At 44.0% G+C, this 24,813-nt stretch overlaps 1 long non-coding RNA gene across 1 annotated transcript in view; it reads right to left on the bottom strand.

Annotated features, from left to right (window-relative positions):
- Positions 1 to 1,322: 1,322 nt before the first annotated feature.
- Positions 1,323 to 24,813, bottom strand: part of LOC139764757 (uncharacterized) — a 360,623-nt gene continuing 337,132 nt past the window's right edge. The window contains exon 4 of the long non-coding RNA XR_011716451.1: positions 1,323 to 1,420. This is a non-coding gene — a long non-coding RNA (uncharacterized lncRNA). The remainder of the gene's footprint in view (positions 1,421 to 24,813) is intronic.

Genomic DNA, 24,813 nt, shown 5'->3' with positions numbered 1-24,813 from the left:
GTCTGTCTATCTATCTATCTATCTGTCTATCCATCTGTCTCTCTGTCAGTCTGTCTACACATTTCTCAAGGGGCCACTACCACCGTACCCATTCCAGCCATTACCTTGAGGCCGCCCTGGAAAACCCATTTTTTTCCCCAGACCACACAGAACCATCTATTCTAATCCAGCTGGTGCGCCCCAACCAGCAGCTGTCTCCTTCTCTACTCCACCACCCACTGGTATGGACGATTTTGGGGGCAAAAAACGGACAAAAAAGATAGATTTGCGATGTCTTTTTTTTCCCTTACTCCACTTAGCTTTAGCAAGCCCGTCCCTCTCCCTGAGTTTCGAACACCCACCAACCACTGACCCGTTTCTTTAACATATAAACAATCGAATCCGGGTCATCCACCTCCTCCTAAACCTCTCATATTGCCCCTAACTCTTCTCTCTTCAATTTTGTATCTCTTTCTCCTTTTTTTCCCCCACCCAATTCTCAATCTCTTTCTTCGCCCTCTCTCGCAATGTTCTCCTACGCCCGTCTCCACATTACGCCCACGTACGCAAATGAATGCATTCACCTTCCAACCACCACTTACGCCTGCAAGTAACGGCGTAGCTACGCCAGCGTAGCAACTAACGCCCTATTTACGCCAACACAGCCACTAATGGGCGTATCCATTCCAGTAGTCGAAGACAACGAAGGGAATTCAACGCAAGACCTTAATGTAATTTCTAATACGATTACCTTAAAATATACAGAGTCTTGAAATCCCTCCACACACAGACCTCCAGGTTCAACTGACCACGTACAACACAGGGGGTTCGAACCCTCTTCTACGCACAGGTGAAAGTAGCGGGAGTGGCTGTGGCTAAGGAGTCTCAAAAAAGCTATTTGTAGCAGAAATACTAATTCATACTAGTTAAAACTAGTCTTAAAATTGCTATTCCTTGCAAAATTAGTAATTAATAGTATTTGAAGCTAATTATGTAAAAAATACTATAAATATGAACAGTAATTGTCTTTGTTTCTTGTTAATGAGAGTTTTTTTGTAACCGATGCGGTGGATGTAGCGAACAGCAAGCGTCAATTTCTAGCTGTGTTGGCAACGCTGATAAACCCTCTGGGAACGGGGCGAGGATTAGGGCAAAGTTCAGGGTTGCCAACACCAGCCAAAGTCGCTTCTTTTGTTTTGAAAAGTTTAGAAAATTTTTTTTTTTTATATATTGCCACAAATTTCCTTTTCGAAGCCCCTCAATATACTCTCCCAACACACTCGTTGGCATTAATGAACTAACTGTCTCGTTAAATGATTGACCCATACCTTACAAGCCATTCAAAACCATTCAGGTATGGCCACTGCAGACTCGAGGCTGGATGGGTTCGAACCCCGGCCGCGGGAGACGGACCACAGTCAATCCAGCTGTTCATCCTCGCCTGGAGAGAAGAAAATGGGAAAACCTAAAGTCATAAAACCACTTTAACGTCAAGATAAATGGAATTTCGATAGCCCATTCTCGATACCCTCTTTATCGCCCCCTGCCACACCATAAAAATAAATAATAATAATAAATGACTCTTTAATTAAGCCATAACTAGACATCTCCCTCTCCTTCACCCTCATCACAATCACTCCTAGGCCATCACTATACACTCCACCAGGCGTTCACTATATCACACGAAACGCTGTCCACTGTATCCAAAACACACACACACACACACACACACACACACACACACACACACACACACACACCCCAAGTTACCATGGAACTCATTTCAGTTCCATGATTAATGATAATCTATTGGCTAAATTATCTTAGCCTACGCTTTTTTGGAGGTCATACGTCAACACAACCTTTCCAAAGCCTAAACGACCTAAAAGGGGTAATTAACGGGTCATGGACCTTGAATGAGGGACGTGTCGTCATGCAAGAAGCAGTTAAAGAGAAGGACTTGAACACTGTGTCTCATGATGCACACTCATACCACGTCTTGAGGTCATATTGTGGAGTGTGTTGTACACTGTGCATGGCTGTGTACATGAAGTGGACAATATCGAATATATATATACACTCAGGCGATACTTAATTAACCTAGACACTTCTTCTTCTTCTTCTTCTTCTTCTTCTTCTTCCTCTTCTTCTTCTTCTTCTTCTTCTTCTACTTCTTCTTCTACTTCTTCTTCTTCTTCTTCTCCTTTTCTTCTTCTTGTTCTTGTTCTTCTACCTCTTCTTCTTCTTCTTCTTCTTCTCCTCCTTTTCTTCTTCTTCTTCTTCTTCTCCTCCTTTTCTTCTTCTTCTTCTCCTCCTTTTCTTCTTCTTCTTCTTCTTTATCTCCTTCCTCTTCTCTAAGCCTCCCTCTTTTCTTCTCTTTCCTTCCCAACTCTCTCTCTCTCTCTCTCTCTCTCTCTATTTCTCCAGGGGGGGGGGGGGGAGAAGAAGATACAGGAACGGAACCCATCTTAAAAAGGATCAGTTTTGGAAATGAGTAAAAGAAGAAAGGATGGGAGGTGGTGAACAATGTATGATCGGTGTGAGAATGAGAGGGTTTCCAAACGAGACACAGAAACCTGTTGGTGAAAAAGCTGTGTGTGTGTGTGTGTGTGTGTGTGTGTGTGTGTGTGTGTGTGTGTCTATTACAGGGAAACCTATATCCGTCCTTGGCATCAGACAAAGAGAACGGAAGAGAGAGATATATGAAGTGTTTCGAGATTGGAAAATACTTGGAATTCTATGAAAAGAGGAAGAAAGAGAAGGAGCCATGATATGTAGGGTTTTGATAACAATATTCTTCGTCTGAATGGATGTCTTCCCTGATAGATACCAAATCATCCAATATTCCATTTATAACTTAGACTCTATGGGAGAACATAGATGAAACAGATATACGCGAGTTAACCAACAAAGATTAAGATAATTCATCGCTCTGACCCGGAGAAATAACGAATTAGCATAGGGTAATCATAGCAGAAACATGGAATAGAAAACTGGATGTGTGGGTTTAAACAGTCCCAGATGAATCGAGACTTGATCGTATGGAAATAAAGTTGAGATAATACGATACAGTGAAGGACAGCACGTCATAGATTAATCTGTGTACCTCAGTACAATACAACGAAGAAGGGCGTCTGTGTACCTCAGTACAATACAACGAAGAAGGGCGTCTGTGTACCTCAGTACAATACAACGAGGAAGGGGGCACGTTACAATACAATACAGTGAACGAGACAATACAGTAGAATAGAGTATTGTATTCGCTGTCGGAAGTACCTGGTGTGTGTGTGCCTTAATTGGTGTTGGGAGACGTAAGATCTTGCGACGGAAATGACCGATTACTGGGTGCTTGTTAAGGAGGAAGGGCCTTGTTACAACAGGGAGGTCGTTATAATGAGGTGGCAGAGAGAGAAAGAGAGAGAGAGAGAGAGAGAGAGAGAGAGAGAGAGAGAGAGAGAGAGAGAGAGAGAGAGAGAGACATATTGTCTCATATCCCATCCAATTCTTTGCTTCATCCTTCGTATTTACCTTCCACAGAGAGAGAGAGAGAGAGAGAGAGAGAGAGAGAGAGAGAGAGAGAGACATAATGTCTCATATCATGTCCAATCTTTCTCTCATCCTTCTTATATACACTTTCCACAAACTAAGCTCGGGGCCCCCGACCTTTAAAGATGACATATAAACAAAACAACACGTGCGTAAAGCCATCACTTACGCATTGACCATCTTATCCACTGATCATCGCGTAATACGCACAAGTACGGCGTCAAATTTCCATTCGGGGGGGAAGAAAAAGACATGAGAAGCGAGCGGTGTTCGTCGAGATGAGAAGGCACCTCTGGAAACGCCACCTCGATCTGCCTCCACCCAATCATTACACTGATATTCCCGGGTCCGCCGTGTGAAACCCGATTATGATTGGTCGATAATGACACCCCGCCCGACCCTCGCCGAAGCTCCCGGGCCGACCTGGATGACAAGGGAGCCAGCCAATCATAAATCAGCTTCGACAGTATAATCAAATCTCATTGCTTGGAGATAAAGGGAGCTGGACTTTACGAAGAAAATGGGACGCGCGCCCTCCACTTTTTAGTTCACTTACAACTACTTGACGTGTGATATTAACGAGTTAACTACTTAATGTGTAAATTCAATTGGCAAGTATGAGGGAGTAACAAGTATGAGGGAGGGACAAGTATGAGGGAGGGACAAGTATGAGGGAGGAACAAGTATGAGGGAGGGACAAGTATGAGGGACTAACAAGTATGAGGGAGGGACAAGTATGAGGGAGGGATAAGTATGGGGAAGGGACAAGTATGAGGGAGGGACAAGTATGAGGGAGTAACATGTATGAGGGAGGGACAAGTATGAGGGAGGGACAAGTATGAGCGAGTAACAAGTATGGAGTGACAAGTATGAGGAAACAACAAGTATGAGGGAAGCATAACAGACAGGCAAGTATGAGGGAGAGACAAATATGAGGGAATGACAAACTGGCAAGTATGAGGGAGACACAAGTATGAGGGAATGACAATTATAAGGGAGTCACAGACAAGTATAAGGGAGCAATGGAGGATAGGCCAATATGAGGGAGGCACAAGAGACTGGCAAGTATGAGGGAGAGACAAGTATGAGGGAGGAATGAAGGAGAGGCAAATATGAGACAGTGACCAGTATGAGGGAGGCAGGCAAGCCTCTCTGTCAATTATGAGGTAATAACGAGTATGAGGGAGTGGACGATGAGGGAGACGTAAGTATGAGGGAGAGATGTAAGTATGAGGAGTATGAGGGAGACATTTCGAACCCTCCCCCAGGCCTGGCCTTTCGAGCGAGGGGGGGGAGAGGGGAGGGTCGGTCGTTATGAGGGGACTGGGTAGTTACGAAGGGGGGAGGGAGAGAGGGGTCGTTAAGACGTTACCGGAAGCTGAGGCCACCTCATTCCCTCATAAAAAGGTGAGTGTATTGCGCGATGCTGTTTGATGCGAATGAGGTCGACTTAATATATGAGATCTCCCTCCCTCCTTTCCCCTCGTGAGGGGGAGAGAGGGGTTGGGGCGGGGTGGGGGGGTAGGCCGCCCCCCCACTGCCGCAAATGGGGTTGATGGCAGGGTTGTGGCCTCATGAGGTTGGATGTGTGAGGGGGTGGGGGGTGCTGAGAGTACAATTGTGCCCTTATGAGGTTGAGAAATGTGGCCTTATGAGGTTGGATGTGTGAGGGGGTGTTTGAGAGTACAACTGTGCCCTTATGAGGTTGAGAAATGTGGCCTTATGAGGTTGGATGTGTGAGGGGGGGTTGAGAGTACAATAGTGCCCTTATGAGGTTAAGAAATGTGGCCTCATGAGGTTGGATGTGTGAGGGGGGGTTGAGAGTACAACTGTGCCCTTATGAGGTTGAGAAATGTGGCCTTATGAGGTTCGATGTGTGAGGAGGGTTTTGAGAGTACAATAGTGCCCTTATGAGGTTGAGAAATGTGGCCTTATGAGGTTCGATGTGTGGGGTTGAGAGTACAATAGTGCCCTTATGAGGTTAAGAAATGTGGCCTTATGAGGTTGGATGTGTGAGGGGGGTTTTGAGTACAACTGTGCCCTTATGAGGTTGAGAAATGTGGCCTTATGGGGTTGGATGTATGAGGGGGGGTTAAGAGTACAATTGTGCCCTTATGAGGTTGAGAAACTGTGTGATCACCAGTGAGGGTCGACTAGGGGGAAATGGGGTTGACAGAAGAAATTCGTACCCCTGTGAGGTTGACCAGGTGGGGGGTTGACAGTAGACTTGTACTCTTATGAGGTTGACCAAGTGGGGAGGTAGACAGCAAAGTTCTATCCTTAATGAGTTTGACCAAGTGGAGGGGAAGGGGGGTTGAAAGTAGAGTTCTATACTTAATGAGGTCGAATGATACAATTAACACCTTAATGAGGTCGAATGATATAATTAACACCTTAATGAGGTCGAATGATACAATTAACACCTTAATGAGGTCGAATGATACAATTAACACCTTGATGAGGTCGAATGATACAATTAACACCTTGATGAGGTCGAATGATATAATTAACACCTTAATGAGGTCGAATGATACAATTAACACCTTGATGAGGTCGAATGATATAATTAACACCTTAATGACGTCGAATGATTGAACACCTTAATGAGGTCGAATGACACAATTAACACCTTAATGAGGTCGAATGATACAATTAACACGACGTAATATTGTCAACATGAGGACAAGTGATTCAAACAACTGACCAGGCACATTACGAGCAAACGAGGCCATTTGATGACCCCCCCCCCCAGTCCATTCCTGGCGCAACGCGATAAACAAATAACAAACAATTGTGAAAACATTCAATAAACATTTATTTGCTGATCCCTCTCACACATCCCGCCGATCTTGTAAGTACAGATAAGCAACCCTGAGCACATAATGTTTAAGCAAATGGCGTCCTTAGCTACGTCTCTTCGTTGTATATCAACTGACTGTTATATTTCTCTCTTGTGTCTCTGATGATGTGATTATGACACGAAACTGCACTTGGGAACTTGTGTTTCATTTTACCCCAGTGGACTCATAGGAATATACTTGATCACGCGCAAAACTGTGATCCTTTCCAATATATATATATATATATATATATATATATATATATATATATATATTTTTTTTTTTTTTTTTTTTATACTTTGTCGCTGTCTCCCGCGTTTGCGAGGTAGCGCAAGGAAACAGACGAAAGAAATGGCCCAACCCCCCCCCATACACATGTACATACACACGTCCACACACGCAAATATACATACCTACACAGCTTTCCATGGTTTACCCCAGACGCTTCACATGCCTTGATTCAATCCACTGACAGCACGTCAACCCCTGTATACCACATCGCTCCAATTCACTCTATTCCTTGCCCTCCTTTCACCCTCCTGCATGTTCAGGCCCCGATCACACAAAATCTTTTTCACTCCATCTTTCCACCTCCAATTTGGTCTCCCTCTTCTCCTCGTTCCCTCCACCTCCGACACATATATCCTCTTGGTCAATCTTTCCTCACTCATTCTCTCCATGTGCCCAAACCATTTCAAAACACCCTCTTCTGCTCTCTCAACCACGCTCTTTTTATTTCCACACATCTCTCTTACCCTTACGTTACTTACTCGATCAAACCACCTCACACCACACATTGTCCTCAAACATCTCATTTCCAGCACATCCATCCTCCTGCGCACAACTCTATCTATAGCCCACGCCTCGCAACCATACAACATTGTTGGAACCACCATTCCCTCAAACATACCCATTTTTGCTTTCCGAGATAATGTTCTCGACTTCCACACATTTTTCAAGGCTCCCAAAATTTTCGCCCCCTCCCCCACCCTATGATCCACTTCCGCTTCCATGGTTCCATGATTTAGGGAAAATGATTTGGTAAACAGAGAAGAGGTAGTAAAAGCTTTGCGAAAGATGAAAGCCGGCAAGGCAGCAGGTTTGGATGGTATCGCAGTGGAATTTATTAAAAAAGGGGGTGACTGTATTGTTGACTGGTTGGTAAGGTTATTTAATGTATGTATGACTCATGGTGAGGTGCCTGAGGATTGGCGGAATGCGTGCATAGTGCCATTGTACAAAGGCAAAGGGGATAAGAGTGAGTGCTCAAATTACAGAGGTATAAGTTTGTTGAGTATTCCTGGTAAATTATATGGGAGGGTATTGATTGAGAGGGTGAAGGCATGTACAGAGCATCAGATTGGGGAAGAGCAGTGCGGTTTCAGAAGTGGTAGAGGATGTGTGGATCAGGTGTTTGCTTTGAAGAATGTATGTGAGAAATACTTAGAAAAGCAAATGGATTTGTATGTAGCATTTATGGATCTGGAGAAGGCATATGATAGAGTTGATAGAGATGCTCTGTGGAAGGTATTAAGAATATATGGTGTGGGAGGCAAGTTGTTAGAAGCAGTGAAAAGTTTTTATCGAGGATGTAAGGCATGTGTACGTGTAGGAAGAGAGGAAAGTGATTGGTTCTCAGTGAATGTAGGTTTGCGGCAGGGGTGTGTGATGTCTCCATGGTTGTTTAATTTGTTTATGGATGGGGTTGTTAGGGAGGTAAATGCAAGAGTCCTGGAAAGAGGGGCAAGTATGAAGTCTGTTGGGGATGAGAGAGCTTGGGAAGTGAGTCAGTTGTTGTTCGCTGATGATACAGCGCTGGTGGCTGATTCATGTGAGAAACTGCAGAAGCTGGTGACTGAGTTTGGTAAAGTGTGTGGAAGAAGAAAGTTGAGAGTAAATGTGAATAAGAGCAAGGTTATTAGGTACAGTAGGGTTGAGGGTCAAGTCAATTGGGAGGTGAGTTTGAATGGAGAAAAACTGGAGGAAGTGAAGTGTTTTAGATATCTGGGAGTGGATATATATATATATATATATATATATATATATATATATATATATATATATATATATATATATATATATATAAATTACATATATATATAAATGGTCTAAAGAATTGCTTTGCCTTCTTTCGTAACCTTTCCCCTGTGTCTGCATTCGGGAAGAGAGAGAGAGAGAGAGAGAGAGAGAGAGAGAGAGAGAGAGAGAGAGAGAGAGAGAGAGAGAGAGAGAGAATGGATACTTACAAAGTAGGGCAGAGTTAATACACTTATCAATTATCAAATAATTATCAATTATCTAAGGTTGCACAGTGTGTGGTACAGTGTGTTGTACAGTGTGTGGCACAGTGTGTTGTACAGTGTATTGTACAGTGTGTGGTACAGTGTGTTGTACAGTGTGTGGCACAGTGTGTTGTACAGTGTGTGGTACAGTGTGTGGTACAGTGTGTTGTACAGTGTGTGGCACAGTGTGTTGTACAGTGTGTGGTACAGTGTGTTGTACAGTGTGTGGTACAGTGTGTGGCACAGTGTGTGGCACAGTGTGTTGTACAGTGTGTGGTACAGTATGTGGTACAGTGTGTTGTACAGTGTGTGGCACAGTGTGTTGTACAGTGAGTGGCACAGTGTGTGGCACAATGTGTGGCACAGTGTGTTGTACAGTGTGTGGTACAGTGTGTGGTACAGTGTGTGGCACAATGTGTTGCACAGTGTGTTGTACAGTGTGTTGTACAGTGTGTGGCACAGTCTGTGGTACAGTGTGTGGTACAGTGTCCATACCTCAGTCGTCTGGTGGCCCGGGCCAACCTACGTAACACAGTTACCAATTCAAACCCTCGGGTCACACACACACACACACACACACACACACACACACACGGTCGCCAGCTTGCCTTGTAGTGTTGCCAAGTTAGGGGAGGCACCCCTCCCCTCGCCGCAGTGTTGCCAGTTGGAGCAATCATCCTTTGATCTCGCTTCACGCGTGTCGCTTGATATTATCTTCCCATTGGTTTTTTATGGATTTTGACATTTACAGCCGTCACAAGAATATATATATATATATATATATATATATATATATATATATATATATATATTTCTGAGCGTATCGTATTCACAGGCCGCTCACGGTCAAACGCCTGGGTTCGAATCCTGGTTAGGGCAGTTCGTCCACAGCCAACACAGCTGTTCATCTATCCCCTGGGTTTCGCTCGATAAAATGGGTACCTGGCTCAAACAAGGCTATATATATATATATATATATATATATATATATATATATATATATATATATATATATATATATAAATTTAAAGACATGGCCCCCATTAGCGTGTCAGCTGGCAGACCCGTCTCAGCTAACAAAAAAGAAATTAAAGAGCAGATAAAGCGAGTATTTTGAAGGAATGTTGACTGTGTTTGATGATACGGTGACACATGTGGAGGGCCTTTGGGACGTGGAGGTATGCGAAGAGTGAGGAAGAGAGTCCCTCGCCAGCTGACATTGTGAAAAGAGATGAGGTGGTGAAACCCTGGCGTCAGATGAAGTGCGGCAAACTGCGGGAGTGAATTGGACTGCAGTCCAATTGACTCTTTTTTAAGTTCTGATTTTCATGATAGCCATGGGTCAAGAAGAGGTGTTTGATGAGCCCTTACAATACCCATGAACTGTGTCTTCTAACACAACCCCATTAATCATAGCCTCTTTCTGCCATGAGCAGTAAAACCTCATAATATTATCACCTACACCCATTTTCTCTGGTAAACATGTCCCCATTCCTCTGACACGAGAGAGAGAGAGAGAGAGAGAGAGAGAGAGAGAGAGAGAGAGAGAGAGAGAGAGAGAGATGCGTATCGTACATTCATCACATGCGTATGATCGACGTGGCGCGGGGGAAATGGTATGAGTAATTAAATCATCAATTGATCCCATCATGAAATCCATGTGGCTTTAGACACAGGGAAATGGTATGAATAATTAAATCATCAATTGATCCCATCATCAAATCCACGTGGATTTAGACACAGGGAAATGGTATGAATAATCCACATCATCAATTAATCCAATCATCAAATCCATGTGGCTTTAAACACAGGGAAATGGTATGAGTAATTAAATCATCAATTGATCCCATCATCAAATCCACGTGGGTTTAAACACAGGGAAATGGTGTGAATAATTACATCATCAATTGATCCCATCATCAAATCCATGTGGCTTTAGACACAGGGAAATGGTATGAGTAATTAAATCATCAATTGATCCCATCATCAAATCCACGTGGGTTTAAACACAGGGAAATGGTATGAATAATTACATCATCAATTGATCCCATCATCCAATCCATGTGACTTTAGACACATGGAAATGGTATGAGTAATTAAATCATCAATTGATCCCATCATCAAATCTACGTTGCTTTAGACACAGGGAAATGGACAGCGGTACGGGGAACGGACTGGACAGCGGTACAGGAAAGAAATGGACACGTACCCATCTACAGATCAGCCTCACGGGAAGGATGAACAGCTAGCATTGGCTGTGGGCCCACTACCTCACCTGGGATTCGAACACATGCGTCCTCGACTCATTGTTAATAAAGCAAACCACCACGTAACGGAGGCCAGTGTGTGTGTGTGTGTGTGTGTGTTGTGTGTGTGTGTGTGTGTGTGTGTGTTGTGTGTGTTGTGTGTGTGTGTGTGTGTGTGTGTGTGTGTGTCCATTAACACCCACACAGGGACAACCTTGTCATTACACCTTAGGAACAATGAGTAATGACAGTAGGCGGGAACCACTGCAGGCAGAGGGAGCGGTGTGGACGAGGACAACATGATCGGCGGATCGACCTATCTCGTGGGGGTGACAACCCCATGGGCCTAACCCCACATTCCATTTTCAGTTTCATTTTTTTTTTCTTCTTCTTCTTAGTTGATAATTGGTTCTATCCTACAAATAATGACCCATCTTACATTGGAAAATTAGCAATTGGAATAGACAACGTGGAATGATGAAAACACTTCGAAAACATTAGAAAAAAACAATTTCATAAGACGTGTTCTTAAAGTTTATCTTCGGTCGTGCGAATATACTGGCACAATATTCTAATCTTTGGCGTCTGTGTGTCTGTATGAGACCACAATATTCTAATCTTTGGCGTCCGTGTGTCTGTATGAGAGCACAATATTCTAATCTTTGGCATCTGTGTGTCTGTATGAGAGCACAATATTCTAATCTTTGGCGTCCGTGTGTCTGTATGAGAGCACAATATTCTAATCTTTGGCGTCCGTGTGTCTGTATGAGAGCACAATATTCTAATCTTTGGCGTCTGTGTGTCTGTATAAGAGCACAATATTCTAATCTTTGGCGTCCGTGTGTCTGTATGAGAGCACAATATTCTAATCTTTGGCGTCCGTGTGTCTGTATGAGAGCACAATATTCTAATCTTTGGCGTCCGTGTGTCTGTATGAGAGCACAATATTCTAATCTTTGGCGTCTGTGTGTCTGTATGAGAGCACAATATTCTAATCTTTGGCGTCTGTGTGTCTGTATGAGAGCACAATATTCTAATCTTTGGCATCTGTGTGTCTGTATGAGAGCACAATATTCTTATCTTTGGCGTCCGTGTGTCTGTATGAGAGCACAATATTCTAATCTTTGGCGCCTGTGTGTCTGCATGAGAGCACAATATTCTTATCTTTGGTGTCCGTGTGTCTGTATGAGAGCACAATATTCTTATCTTTGGTGTCTGTGTGTCTGTATGAGAGCACAATATTCTTATCTTTGGCTTCCGTGTGTCTGTATGAGAGCACAATATTCTAATCTTTGGCGTCTGTGTGTCTGTATGAGAGCACAATATTCTAATCTTTGGCGTCCGTGTGTCTGTATGAGAGCACAATATTCTAATCTTTGGCGTTTGTGTGTCTGTATGAGAGCACAATATTCTAATCTTTGGCGTCTGTGTGTCTGTATGAGAGCACAATATTCTAATCTTTGGTGTCTGTGTGTCTGTATGAGAGCACAATATTCTAATCTTTGGCATCTGTGTGTCTGTATGAGAGCACAATATTCTAATCTTTGGCGTCCTATAATCTTTGGCGTCTGTGTGTCTGTATGAGAGCACAATATTCTAATCTTTGGCGTCTGTGTGTCTGTATGAGAGCACAATATTCTAATCTTTGGTGTCTGTGTGTCTGTATGAGAGCACAATATTCTAATCTTTGGCGTCCGTGTGTCTGTATGAGAGCACAATATTCTAATCTTTGGCGTCCGTGTGTCTGTATGAGCACAATATTCTAATCTTTGGTGTCCGTGTGTCTGTATGAGAGCACAATATTCTAATCTTTGGTGTCCGTGTGTCTGTATGAGAGCACAATATTCTAATCTTTGGCGTCTGTGTGTCTGTATGAGAGCACAATATTCTAATCTTTGGCGTCCTATAATCTTTGGCGTTGTGTGTCTGTATGAGAGCACAATATTCTAATCTTTGGCGTCTGTGTGTGTGTATGAGAGCACAATATTCTATTCTATGGCGTCCGTGTGTCTGTATGAGAACACAATATTCTAATCTTTGGCGTCTGTGTGTCTGTATGAGAGCACAATATTCTAATCTTTGGCGTCCGTGTGTCTGTATGAGAGCACAATATTCTAATCTTTGGCGTCCTATAATCTTTGGCGTTGTGTGTCTGTATGAGAGCACAATATTCTAATCTTTGGCGTCCGTGTGTCTGTATAAGAGCACAATATTCTAATCTTTGGCGTCCGTGTGTCTGTATGAGAGCACAATATTCTAATCTTTGGCGTCTGTGTGTCTGTATGAACCCCAGCCCCTTCGTGCAATACCATCATTATGTATATTTCTATCCCCACGACCTTGTATACAGTTGTTGACCATGCATCAGCACCCGAGTGCTGACGCGCTGTTGCCACATCTACACCATCAGTCGACATCAATATTTTTCATCTTTTTTTCAATCGTCTTTTAGCACACACCTTGCCGCTCGTCCCTCGACTAACCCACCACCCCCCTAAACCCCCAGAGATTCGTCTCTCTGACCTTCCCCCCCAAAAAAAAAACCACCTCCCCCCCCCCAAAGACGTCATGGATAGCAGGTGTGAATTAATTCTGGGTTTATCGACGCCAAATGAGAAACCCCCCCCCCCAAGAGGTACCTCTCTCTCTCTCTCTCTCTCTCTCTCTCTCTCTCTCTCTCTCTCTCTCTCTCTCTCTCTCTCTCTCATCTCTCTCTCATCTCCTGGGTGCAGACGAAGGCTAGCTATCCATTCCCACACACACACACACACACACACGGACACACACACTCACACACAGACACAGACACACACATACACACAGACACACACACACAGACACACACACAAACACACACACACAGACACACACACACACACACACACACACACATACACACACCTAGACAAAGACACACACACAAACATACACACACACACACACACACACACACACACACAGACACATACACACACACATACACACACAAACAAACACACATACACACACACACAGACACACACGGACACACACAAACAGGCACACACACACACACACACACACACACACACACACACACACAAACAGGCACACACACACACACACACACACACACACACAGACACACACACACACACACACACACCCACCTCACACACACCCACACATACACACACACACACACAGACACACACACACACACACACAGCAACAAGCGACACATCATAACCTGGTCGGGAGAAATTCAATTACTCCAGAGCCCGGAGCTCAATTTCGAACCCCACTTCGTCCGTGGCATTTGGCAGCGGGATAATGACATGATGGCGTAATGACACCGTGGAGGTGGGCGCCCAGTGTCAGGGGGTGATTTAAATCACCCCGCAGTAAACCTAACCACCCAAGCCGGGGTGAGTCTGCATTTCCCTCCTCCCCAGACTCCGGGGGAGATGGCCCTCACACCCCCACAGCAACACCGTTATCTTCAGTCTCCGGGGAGGTAACTTACACCCCCATAGAACACCATTCTCCCCAGTCTCCGGGGAGTTAACTTACATCCCCATAGAACACCATTCTCCCCAGTCTCCGGGGAGTTAACTTACACCCCCATAGAACACTCTCCCCAGGGTCCGGGGAGGTAACTTACACCCCCAGAGAAACACCATTCTCCCCAGGGTCCGGGGAGGTAACTTACACCCCCATAGAACACCATTCTCCCCAGGGTCCGGGGAGGTAACTTACACCCCAGAGAAACACCATTCTCCCCATTCTCCGGGGAGCTAACTTACACCCCACAAAGACACCATTCTCCCCATTCTCCGGGGAGCTAACTTACACCCCCCAGAGAACAATATCCTCCCCAGTGTCCGGGGAGCTACCTTACACCCCCCAGAAACACCATTCTCCCCAGTGTCCGGGGAGCTACCTTACACCCCCCAGAAACACCATTCTCCCCATTCTCTGGGGAGCTACCTTACACCCCCATAGAACACCATTCTCCCCAGTCTCCGGGGAGCTACCTTACACCCCCATAGAACAATATCTCCCCAGTCTCCGGGGAGCTACCTTACACCCCATAGAACAATATCCTCCCCAGTCTCCGGGGAGTTAACTTACACCCCCATAGAACACCATTACCCATCTATACTTCACAACAACACCATCCGGAGGTGCGTCAGTCACATCCTCCACCGTCGCACTGAACCCCGCCATAGATATACGTCTGCCGACGTGGCTGGCTGGGTGGGTCAGTATACACAGGGGCAGGTAAGGGCGCCTTGCTACTGCAGGGGAGGCCCCGCGGGGGGGAGGTCGGGGTGGAGGGTCTTACGACGCGTGGCGAGATGTAAACCTAAGTTTCTCCGGGGGGAGGGAGGGAGGGAGGGAAGGAGGGAGGGAAGGAGGGAGGGAGGGAGGGAGGGAGGGAGGGAGGGAGGGAGGGAAGGAGGGAGTGTGTGTGGGTGAGTGAATGAATGAACGAGGGAAAGAGTCAATGAGTGAGGGAGTGAGTGAATGACAGTGAGTGAGTGGGCGGGTGGGCACGAACCCCCTCTCACCCCTCCACCATAAACCCCCATCACCCCTCCACCATAAACCCCTCTCTCACCCCTCCACCATAACCCCCTCTCACCCCTCCACCACAAACCCCTCTCACACCCCTCCACCATAAACCCCTCTCTCACCCCTCCACCACAAACCCTCTCACCCCTCCACCACAAACCCCTCTCACCCCTCCACCATAACCCCCTCTCACCCCTCCACCATAACCCCCTCTCACCCCTCCACCACAAACCCCCTCTCACCCCTCCACCACAAACCCCATGACCCCTCCACCATGAACCCCCCCTCACCCCTCCACCACAAACCCCTTTAACCCCTCCACAACCCCATGACCCCTCCATCTGGCCCCATGACCCATGACCCATGACCCTCCCTGTATACCTCATGGACCCACTCACATGATGTATTCTGTAATTTCCCTCATTAATGGGGATGTTTTCAAAATCTATTTACGTAGTCAAATGGGGATGTTTTCAAAATCTATTTACGTAGTCAAATGGGGATGTTTTCAAAATCTATTTACGTAGTCAAATGGGGATGTTTTCAAAATCTATTTACGTAGTCAAATGGGGATGTTTTCAAAATCTATTTACGTAGTCAAATGGGGATGTTTTCAAAATCTATTTACGTAGTCAAATGGGGATGTTTTCAAAATCTATTTACGTAGTCAAATGGGGATGTTTTCAAAATCTATTTACGTAGTCAAATGGGGATGTTTTCAAAATCTATTTACGTAGTCAAATGGGGATGTTTTCAAAATCTATTTACGTAGTCAAATGGGGATGTTTTCAAAATCTATTTACGTAGTCAAATGGGGATGTTTTCAAAATCTATTTACGTAGTCAAATGGGGATGTTTTCAAAATCTATTTACGTAGTCAAATGGGGATGTTTTCAAAATCTATTTACGTAGTCAAATGGGGATGTTTTCAAAATCTATTTACGTAGTCAAATGGGGATGTTTTCAAAATCTATTTACGTAGTCAAATGGGGATGTTTTCAAAATCTATTTACGTAGTCAAATGGGGATGTTTTCAAAATCTATTTACGTAGTCAAATGGGGATGTTTTCAAAATCTATTTACGTAGTCAAATGGGGATGTTTTCAAAATCTATTTACGTAGTCAAATGGGGATGTTTTCAAAATCTATTTACGTAGTCACTAAGTAAGGCTATTATATACATAATTTGTTTTTTAACGAAAACTTCGATAATTCCTTCGATTTTTACTCTTCTAGTGTGACTTGGCACGAACAAATGGCTTTGAAAATAATGCTAGTATGCGTCGAATTTTGTGTGATGTCACTCAATGTTTATCCAATAGCAATACGACCTGGGAGAGAAAGAGAAAACGGGAAACGACATTAGAAAACAAAAGAAAATGGAAAACGGGAACAGGCCCTTTTTAAAACACAGACTCGTCCCCTGCGGTGTTGTAAGGTGATGGAAATTAATATAGTGGATGACTTTCGACATTTTAGAGATGAGTAGAGTCGAAAGCATCGTAAATATAAGGAAATAATGTCGACCTTACTGGCGTGATCGAAGTGTTTGGTGTGTGTGTGTGTGTGTGTGTGTGTGTGTGTGTGTGTGTGTGTGTGTGTAAATAACTCCCCCAAAAGACATTAAGAAACGAATTACGTACCAAAAAGGACTGGTGTTATCCATCGTGTCATTGTGTGTGTAAGTAATGCAGGAAATAATGACATTTCATAAATAATAATAATAATAATAATAATAATAATAATAATAATAATAATAATAATGATAATAATAATGATAATAATAATAATAATAATAATAATAATAATAATAATAATAGCATACTAATAATAATAATAATAACAGCAATAATAATAATAATAATAATAATAATAATAATAATAATAATAATAATAATAATAATAATAGCAATAACAATAATAATAATAATAATAATAATAATAATAATAATAATAATAATAATAATAGCAATAACAATAATAATAATAATAATAATAATAATAATAATAATAGCAATAACAACAATAATAATAATAATAATAATAATAATAATAATAATAATAATAATAATAATAATAGCAATAACAATAATAATAATAATAATAATAATAATAATAATAATAATAATAGCAATAACAATAACAATTATAATAATAATAATAATAATAATAATAATAATAACAACAACAACATAAAAAACGGGGATTCATGCCATCTAATTAGTCAATGTAGCCTGTGTTCCTCGTTTTCTTTGAGGGCTCCGTCTCTTTGGAGTTCCATCAATATTTTTCTCCTACGATTTCCTGTCCATAGCAAGCCTGGCTACACCCAATTTAATGCCTCGTCTCCTTTTCCTTTCTTCTCTCCCTCTTCCTATCCCATTTTCTATTTCACTGTTTCATTTTTTCCCCCTCCCCCATCCCGTTCTTTGTCCTCTGGCAATGAATTGCCCAGCCACTACGATATTCCCATTTTCTTTTTCTTTTTTTTCAACTTGTCAATGTTAGTTTTTTTTTCTCTATTTCTTCCGTAATCGCTATGATGGAGAGGCAAAAACCTGTCCAACTCACAGGGAAAAAAAAGATGTTTAAACCCATTTCATGGGTCTACGTCGTGTCGCGGAGGTTAGCGTTGCTGACCACGATGCATGCATTTGAGGGCCCACTTATGTGGTACATCCCATATAGGTTCGAATCCTAATGGCAGCAATTGGTCAACCCATTTGGCCCCCTAATGTCCAACATGTCCCATCTGAGCGTCGCCAATTCTCTTCCAATTGGCCAATGCCACTTCATCTTCTTTCCTTCCACGTCTAAACTCTTGCGAAATCAACTTTTCCTAACTTTTTTCCCTGGCTTTCCCTCAAATGGTTGGTCTATCATCAACCCTTGGTTCTGATGTCACTCCTTTCTTTTCCCGTAAGGGGTTGACTTAGATAAAAAGGGGTCCAGTGTCTCTTTGGAATAGAATTCAAACACGTAGGTCAAGTCTGTATGGCTTTTCTAGAATCCAAATAAGCTTACATCACATGTTGCTATTCTCTTGCGAGTTCTTGTGGTAGGGAACGTGAACCAATGATCATATATATCCATTCCAATTTCAAGACGGCTATGTTGAGGCACTGACACCGACAGAGGGCTGGCTGACCTCACTTCTGCCTTTGTCGATGAGATCAGGAAGCCAAAGCCATTAGGAAAATGAGAGGCATTCTCTCTCCCCTCTCCTACCCCATCACCAACCACCCACAGCTCGCCTTTGTCTCCGGGAGAATTGAAATATAAAAAGGGCATTGTCTTTCCCGACACTGTGGACTGAACTCTTTTTTCCTGTTTCGCCAACCGCAGAGCATCATCGTGATTGTCTAAGGTCCTTTGAAAAATGCGTTATGTATGTAATGGAAACATATATGTATATATGTATGTAGCCACACACACACACACACAGGATGACTGCTTCTCTTTCGTGCAGTGTATACAATATTATTTTACAGTCATGGTGGCTGGCTACGTCCATCAGGGGGTAAGACCCTGGGTTTCTTTCTCCTGTTTTTCTACCATGCAACGAAGAGGTTTGCCTACCATCTTTTTCCCACCCCATGTGTACACACGAGGTAAACAACCATAGAGAAAAAAAAGAGACTGGATGAACTCGTACCATCGGCCACAAAGGACTTAATGACCATTGTTAATTTTCCAATCTCCTTTATGTTTTGAACCTCGTCTCTTGATCTTATAACTGTGGCTTTCCACATGGCCCCCATAATGATAGGAGAGGATTGCTTTATAGGACTTTGTGGAACTAGAAGAATTACCGTTTCTCTTTTTAATACAGAACGGGGATTAAACACGTCTCTGAGGGGCGAACCACTATTATGGCAACTACTGAATGAGGTCGTTGGAGAAAGCTTGTGTCTCGTTCACATCTCACGACATCATGCAAAGGCGTTCCACTTTAGCCACTTACTTGCTCGGCCCCGTAATTGTGAGTGAGGGTGAATTTGAAACACCTATTCTGTGACCCATTTGGCCATATTGTACTCTACACTATTTAGTGTAATTGGGTGAGGACGAGGGTTGGGTCAACAACCCTAGAATCTTCAGTCACTCTCGTTGATGATGGAAGGGGTGGTGGGGGGGCAGGGAAGAAAGGCCTTAGACCAACTCGAAGTGACGGGTGCTTTAGGCAAGTGGAATAGGGAAGGATTTCCCAAACGAAGGGAAGGGAAGGGAAGGGTGCTTAGGCTGTTTCTAATGGTGAGTCCACAATGACGTATGGGTATGTGTGACCTTCCTTGACCTTTTTAAAGTCTGTGTTATTCCCAACTACCGACATAACTAGTGTGCATGACCTTGTAAAACGAGTCTCTTCGATGTATATCAACTGATTGTTATATTTCTCTCTTGTGTCTCCCCTGATGATGTGATTATGACACGAAAGTGCACTTGGGAACTTATCGTATTTCATTTTCCCCGTGGACTCATAGGAATATATATATATATATATATATATATATATATATATATATATATATATATATTGTCGGAAAATTCTGGCATCATTCGCACTGAGGTTATTAATGTCATGTCTGCATGACAGGGATGTCATGTCTGTGTGTCATGACAGGGATGTCATGTCTGTGTGTCATGTCAGGCATGTCATGTCTGTGTGTCATGTCGGGCATGTCATGTCTGTGTGTCATGTCTGTGCCATGTCAGGCATGTCATGTCTGTGTGTCATGTCAGGCATATCGTGTGTGTGTGTCATGTCAGGCATGTCATGTCTGTGTCATGTCAGGCATGTCATATCTGTGTGTCATGTCATGCATATCATGTCTGTGTGTCATGTCAGGAATGTCATGTCTGTGTGTCATGTCAAGCATGTCATGTCAGGCATGTCATATCTGTGTGTCATGTCAGGCATGTCATGTCTGTGTGTCATGTCAGGCATGTCATATCTGTGTGTCTTGTCATGCATATCATGTCTGTGTGTCATGTCAGGCATGTCATATCTGCGTGTCATGTCAGGCATGTCATGTCTGTGTGTCATGTCATCTCGGTATGACAACACGCCATCCTTAACTGCCCCTGTGTCATGTCACAGCCGAATTCGTGATCACTTCATGACACAGACCAGCCATTACGTAATGACTCCGGGGGGGGGGGGTCAACTGTCATTCCAGGTCAACTGTCAATTACCCGTCGTGACCTGTTACGTTAACAGGTGATTAACATCTCACACGGCCAACGACCATTAGCGCGACAATGGCCTTCCAAACCACCATTTCTCTCTTGCTCTCAGCCCTCCAACGAGGCACCACCACCACCTCCAACCACCATCTCTCCTTAACCACCATCAACCACGATTGCTCGTTACCAGTCCCTCGACAGCCAACCACCCCTCCTCCATTAACAACCCGTGACCCACAACCATCCAGGATTATTATCATAACAACCACACCCCCCCCTCCTCCTACCACCACCCCCCCCTCTCCAACCACCACTCATCCCCCCCCCCCCCCCCCACTTACCACCACCAAAACAACACTTCACCACAAGCACAGTCACCTACCCACACCACGTCTTCCCTCTGGTCTTCCCAGCGCTTTCCCTTTACCACCGACCCATACCCATTTTCTTCTACATGGACTGTGTGCGTGCGTGCATGTGTGTGTGTGCGTGCATGTGTGTGTGTGTGTGTGTGTGTGTGTGTGTGTGTGTGTGTGTGTGTGTGTGTGTGTGGGATTGCTATTTGTGTGCTACAATGAGTTTCAAACTCGTGTTACCTCGTCTCTTATCCTTAATTCTATACACCATGTCTTCACTCCTATGTATGAAAACACACACACACACACTTCCCTAGGCCGGGCACCCATATAATCCACCAGCCCTCAAAAGAAGATGAACAGCTGGATTGACTGTGGGCCTACGCCCGCCACCAGGATTCGAACCCATGTGGGTTGGACCCCCCAAGGCTGACCCCGTGCAGGCGCAATGGTCAGTAACGCTAACCGCTATACCACGTACACGCGTGTGTGTATGTGTATGCGTGTGTGTGAGTGTGTGCGTGGGGAGGGCGCGGGGGAAGGCGGGCGTGGGCATGAACACATGCATGGACACGCATTGACCCTCTCATCACACCTGTACTTACCCCTTCGTCATGCAACACGCCTCCAGAGCCACATATATATATGTATACATATATGTCGAATCCCTTTTGCGCTCCGGCAATTTGGACTGCGCCACACGAACACACACGCCTGCGCGCCCTCGCCCATTTCCGACCGCGCCCGCGGACCAATTTTGCTCTCCATGGTCCACAAAGTCATTGGGTACTGTCTATAGGGGGTTCGTCTGGGCTGGGCAACACCCCACCCCCCCCTTCCCCCACGGATGGTTTTCTATTGAATAAGGAAAACGAGGGACGGGCACCCCCCACCCCTCCTTCCCTGGTGAGATACGGTCCCTCATAAATATATGAGGTGGATGTGACTCACAAACCCTATAGGAGTAACCTCATAACCTCATAACCTCTCTCTCTCTCTCTCTCTCTCTCTCTCTCTCTCGAGAGAGAGAGAGAGAGAGAGAGAGAGAGAGAGAGAGAGATAACCAGTAAGTAATGCTGGAAAAACCAATTAACTTTAACAAGATTAAAATCTATCTTGCAATTAACATCTTGAGTAATTGACATATCCTCATGCGGAGTTTCGACCCGTGGCATACATATCCCATCATAGAATCAACAGTAAACACCCACACACACAGACACACTACGATAAGTGGTAGCGCCGGGAACAAACGAAGAATTGGCCACGTCCCCTCACAGTCCAATCTCTAGCTGTCATGTTTGGCGCACCGACACCCACACCTCCCTCTCCACATCCAGGCCCCCACAGCACGAGTGGAAAATCGTCTCATCCCGTCACACCCATGTATCTATAACACACTATTCCTATTCACAATAAATTCACAACACCACTATATAGAAATCCCACATGTATAGAGTGCAATCGTCTCTCACTGCTGGCTCTAAATGTCACAAAAAAAAAAACCATATTGCCCGACCCAGAACATCCTGTATTACATGACTTTATCAGTGGATTGGACTACGTATATTCAGATATTATTCTAATTCATATATTCAGCATACTGGAAGTGGAGCATAACTTCGCAATGTACATATTACGTGATCGGCTTCATAATTTAAGAGGGGGGGATACATACTGGAAGAGGACACGGGTGAAATCATAAAAAGGGGATATCAATGAAGAATTGGAGAGGGGGCGTTGAAAGATGCTTTGAGCGTGCAGGAGGGTGCGAGCCGTGCAAGGGACGGAGTGAATTGGAGACATGTGCTACCTAATGGCCTGGACCAGGCATGTGCAGCGGGCGATCTTCCGTTAATGAAGCTACCTCGCGTAGAGAATCAAAATGTACAAGAACATCAAGAAAGGACCAGAGACACAGGCAGACAAATCAGTAGTTACAGAGACATGAATTTGGACACGGCAACAAATACTGAGTTGACGAACATGAATAAGACCAAAACAATTGCTCAAGATGGCTTACAAGGAGCCGAGCAATGACATGTTCTGAAATTTACAACCCTCTCCTATTTCGTCTGTGACCAATTTTCTCTCTTATGTTTCCACCAAAATTTCTCTAAAGCCTTATGCAAATTGCACCTTTCACACACACACACACACACACACACACACACACACTCCAGTGCTAAATAAGATGAGATTCGACTAAAGTTGAGTGGATTTAAGAGTTAGCAAAGACATTGGCTGGCCTCAGAAGTGAACTGCCTCACTCAGACGTTCAAATATGATCAAAATCTCACATCAAAACCATCTTAGGAATAGAACTGTTTTTCCCAAACCCAATTGACTCCATTATCAACCATTACCCATTAGAAACCCAAGTTTAAGAACGGCCCCCCAACCCTCCTCCACACCTCACCAGTTTAACTACACTCACCCCCCACTCTCTCTCTCTCTCTCTCTCTCTCTCTCTCTCTCTCTCTCTCTCTCTCTCTCTCTCTCTCTCTCTAAAACTAGTCTTTACCGCTAGGATGACATATTTAAAGGCATGTTTCAACCATTACGGCCCAGAACACCACTCCCATGACTGGCAAATTAGCACTTGCTAGCCACAACACTATAGTCATAGACAAGTTATCTTCGGGGAGAGACAGTGGTTAACCCACCGACCCAAGACACAATAGCATGACCTGACATGCCATCGTCCATGCTAACCTAACTTCGTATATCTTAATAGGTACGACCCTTGAGCACGACGTCCTCCTGACAACGTTCGAACCCTTGAGCACGACGGTATACGACTCTTGGACGACGGTATACGACCCTAGAGCAGGCGACGGTATAAACGAACCCCTTGAGCACGAACGGTATAACAACCCTTGAGCACGACGTACGACTCCTTGACACGACGGTATAAGACCCCTTGAGCACGACGGTAATAACACCCCTTGAGCACGACGGGTATAAACACCCTTGAGGCAAGACGGTATACGACCCCCTTGGGCACGACGGTATACGAACCCCTTGAGCACGAAGGTGTAACGACCCCTTGAGCACGACGGTATAAACGACCCTTAAGCACGACGGTATAGACCCTTGAGCACGACGGTATACGGCCCCTTGAAATCACGACGGTATACGAACCTTGAGCACACGGTATACGACCCCTTGAGCACGACGGTATACGACCCTTCACACCGACGGTATACGACCCTTGAGCACGACGGTATACGACCCCTTGACATCACGTCGCCCCCTGCATACCACATCATTCCAATGTGTTCTATTCTACGCACGCATCTCACCCTCAAAACCCCCTTTAATTCAACCTCACAATTTTATATACACTAATAGTCCCAAAAAAAAATCAAAGTCTAAGTTATGAATTCAAAATTCCGCTTAAAAATCAACTGATCATAATCCTATTATCTTAAAGGAATGACTTGCAATCAAATAATTCTATAAAAATATACATATAATTTTTTCATATGAAACACGATACTGTACAAAATACATCACTGTTGTCTTTTACATTCTCGAGTTTATGAATCGTAACAGAACCAAAAAAAAAATAAATTCATCATCGCATAAAAAATTTAAAAATCACCTCATTATGCAAAATTTAAATTTTTTTCACTGATAAAAATTTATTGTCTTCTAAAATTTTATTTTTTCTTTCTGCTCACTCGATTTTACTGATGATTTGGCATGAGACTGCCTCACTAAATCATACTTGTTGACTTTCGATAATACAACAATCATAACAATTGTATGTTAAGACATGGCAGCTCATACACCTTAATATTCGCGAATATATATA

Source organism: Panulirus ornatus, chromosome 51 (genome assembly GCF_036320965.1).
Source record: "Panulirus ornatus isolate Po-2019 chromosome 51, ASM3632096v1, whole genome shotgun sequence".
In the NCBI taxonomy this organism is placed as follows: domain Eukaryota; kingdom Metazoa; phylum Arthropoda; class Malacostraca; order Decapoda; family Palinuridae; genus Panulirus; species Panulirus ornatus.
Note: the sequence above shows the minus strand (reverse complement) of the source record. Positions and strands in the feature narration are given on the sequence as shown.